The sequence below is a fragment of the Formica exsecta genome, unplaced genomic scaffold, assembly GCF_003651465.1.
Source record: "Formica exsecta isolate Colony F162 unplaced genomic scaffold, ASM365146v1 scaffold312, whole genome shotgun sequence".
Lineage (NCBI taxonomy): Eukaryota > Metazoa > Arthropoda > Insecta > Hymenoptera > Formicidae > Formica > Formica exsecta.
In genome coordinates, this window is record NW_021850376.1 from 70,153 (window position 1) to 73,531 (window position 3,379).

General features: G+C 34.1%; 1 long non-coding RNA gene across 1 annotated transcript; it reads left to right on the forward strand.

Moving 5' to 3' along the window:
- Window positions 1–1,982: 1,982 nt before the first annotated feature.
- On the forward strand, window positions 1,983–3,046 carry LOC115237854. Its single transcript, XR_003884405.1, has 3 exons — window positions 1,983–2,350; window positions 2,475–2,633; window positions 2,725–3,046. It is a non-coding gene; the product is annotated as an uncharacterized LOC115237854 (long non-coding RNA).
- The last annotated feature ends 333 nt before the right edge of the window (window positions 3,047–3,379 follow it).

Below are 3,379 nucleotides of genomic sequence, written 5' to 3' on the forward strand. Positions count from 1 at the left end.
CAGATTATTGTAAGTGCCTTAAAAATCGTGGCGACCGTTACGAGGACATATATATATATTTACTTTCTTTTATACAACGTGCTTTATTTTCGGAAACGTTCTCTACTCTCTAACCAGATGTCCTCTCTAACCACCTCTAATCCCTTCCCTTTGCTAGGGACAAGATGGCTTCCTTCCGTCTTGCTACCGTGTGGTAGCTTGCGAGGGCGCTGGTGTTGCGCGGTGTGTTCGTGGACGGTCTGTCGAGGCGCGAACTTTAACGTGTGCTTAGCGCACGGCAACAACGGCATGACTCGTGGCAGTGGTCGCCACAAATCTGTATACTATCGTTTAACGTCATCTTTCGAACGACGCCTGTCAAAATTTCAGACAGATTTATCGAGTAGTTTTGTTTTGATAGCTGTTGAAAGTGGGCAAGTTTGTGTTTGTTTGCAACCATGGAAAAAGAGCATTATCGGTCAGTGATTCGAATCCTTTTTTCGGATGGGAAGACGTGTGAGGAAATCAAAGTGAAGTTGCATGCCGTTTATAAGGACCATGCACTTTCGATGACTACCATCAGATATTGGTTCAATGAATTCAAGCGTGGCCGAACATCCGTTTTTGATGAAGAGCGCAGAGTTCGACAAATCATATTTTTTGGATGGCTTAAAAAAGTTGGAATATCGCTGAACTACGTGTATCGAGCTGAAAGGAGACTATGTTGAGAAATAGATTTAAAAAATTAAAAAAAAGATGCGTTTCCTTCCCTAACACGGGTACTTATCATACAGCACATCCGTTTTTGATGAAGAGCGCAGAGTTCGACAAATCATATTTTTTGGATGGCTTAAAAAAGTTGGAATATCGCTGGACTAAGTGTATCGAGCTGAAAGGAGACTATGTTGAGAAATAGATAAAAAAATTTTTTTTTAAATGCGTTTTCTTCCTTAACACGAATACTTATCATACAGCCCTTGTATATATGACTGTGTGTGTGTATTGAAGATATTATATACACTGTACGTCGAAATGAGCTTTCCATATGCGGTTGTACAATTTCCGAAAGAAGGGATATACTCCGAAATTCCGACCTCGTGGCTTACAAAAGATTTTACTCAATGTAAATGGCCAACAACTAAAAATGCTTCCTTCTTTCTTAAAAAAAACAGTCCACCAGAGGCAGACTGGTTACTTTTTAATGTCAAAGTAGAATGCTACTGTGGTAAGTATGCGTAAAAGTGACAATTATTCTAAATATGAATTATGCAATATTAATATAGTATTTCATATTTACAGACACTTTCGAAAACGCACGGAAAAAAGCAGAAGATGCTAATTATGCAACTTCTTGTGACGATAGCAGAGGACGTGGCAAAAAAGTTGTACACGATAAACAGTTCGACGATACATATGAGATTTGCGATGACAGTGTGGATGACGATTACGGTAACTAAATTTTATTACATTATATTTGTATTGCACTAGAAAAGTTTTCCTTTCAAAAATTATATTTTTTATTTATTTTAATGTTATATCAACGATTTAGTGTGAAACTAACTATTTACGCTTTACTAACTTTTATTACATTTTATAGATTCACCTCCGCAGTTATGTAAGACTGCACACAAGAAGTTAAGAATAGATAAAGATCGGGATTCATCCGGAAAAAATCTTTGCGTGACAAACAATTCTCGCATAAAAAGCATTCCTCGTGTGAAAAAATCTCACAAATTGCCGCCGAAAAAAGCTTCTCTACGCCAAATCGTTTATTGTACATCACAAACACGGGAAGTTGATCCACTACAAGCGGGTGAACTTAATGATATTAATGAACCATTGGCATATAAACCTAAGGAAATTAATGTACAAAGTAAGAGTTCAAAATTATTTTATTTTTGATGTTATCTTTGATAAATTGATATGTAACATAAAATGTCTACAATTGATACGATAACTTTTTTTTAGATCTTGATTTTATTCTAACTTCTCAATTAGTTACAGTTGGCAACATTGATGATAAGTACCTTATTTTACATTTACTATTATTGTGTCATTATATACGTTATAAATACATGATACTTTAAGTTACTGTATCCTGCTATATCCTGATCAGAAGTAATATATAGTAAGAGAAAATTTATAGGTTGTTTCAATTTATTCTGTTTCAGAAAAGGTGATTCCAATTTGTGTGGAGATATTAAAGTATGTAAAGAGCATTCACAAAAGGCTGAAAACTTTGGGAAGAGGCATTATTAATGCGGAAGAACTTAATATGAATATATTCGATGACATACTTCCGATCAATTCTATACAGAACCTTAAAAAGTTTGAGGAAAACATGGAAAATGTTGAAACGAAAGCGAATTTTGTAAGTAAACTTTTGTATATAAATAATATTTATCATAAGAGTAGTAATATGTTGAATTACATTTAATTTATTATTTATCTAATTACGTATAAATGAGTTTATAGTCTCGTAAATTGCTTTCAAGGTCGAATTTATGAACCATATTGGTGGAAAAGTGGCAAAAATTTGGTGCAACGGTGTATGAGCCGTTTATTTACAAATGAATTCGGCATATCTTGTTCTTGGTGTGGTCGCGGGAATAATTATCGCATGTGCGATTTGAAATGCATCTGCATCCTAAAAGGTGAGCTATTTCAACAAGTTGCATATTTTTATTCTTTGCCTAATCTGGTAAGCATTTTATTTAATATTAACAATACTATTGAATGTTTTAGGTATTTTAAGAGCCAGGGTGTCGACGAATGCGACTTCGAAATTGTAGCAAGCGAATGGTTCCGCCTTAGCAAGCTGCGATATAACCGAGAAAGTAAAAAGATATTACTAAAATTAAAATTCAAGATAAAGGCAATCAGAGCCAAGCGCGGTAAGTGGAGCGCAACAAGCTTTATTCAGTGATCAATCTTTATAATAGAGTATACAAAAACCGGACGTTTCGGCTCCTTTTTTGGGCTATCTTCAGCGCAAAACAATTAAAATTAGCTTATGACATAACGGTCGTGTGTTCTGATTCGGATTGTAAACATGGTCGCAAATAGAATTAATAAATAAGGGTTAACAATCGTGTGTTCTTGGTCGATATAATAAAAATAAAAATATGGTCGCAAATAAAATAGATAGAAATTAATTAATTAACTAAAAAAAGAAAAAATTAATAAATAATAAAAAATTAAAAAAATTAAAAGCGGAGATCTCTCACATCATTATAGTGTTTCAGACTATGCATTATCTGTATATCGATATCAATCCGAGGATGAATAATTCCTTGATTGTTTGGTCGGAAATTAAAATCCCAATTAACTGTCATTTCGATATGTATAAAAATGTGTCTGCAAATGAAGTGAGACGGATTATGTGAGAGAACGATGTGAG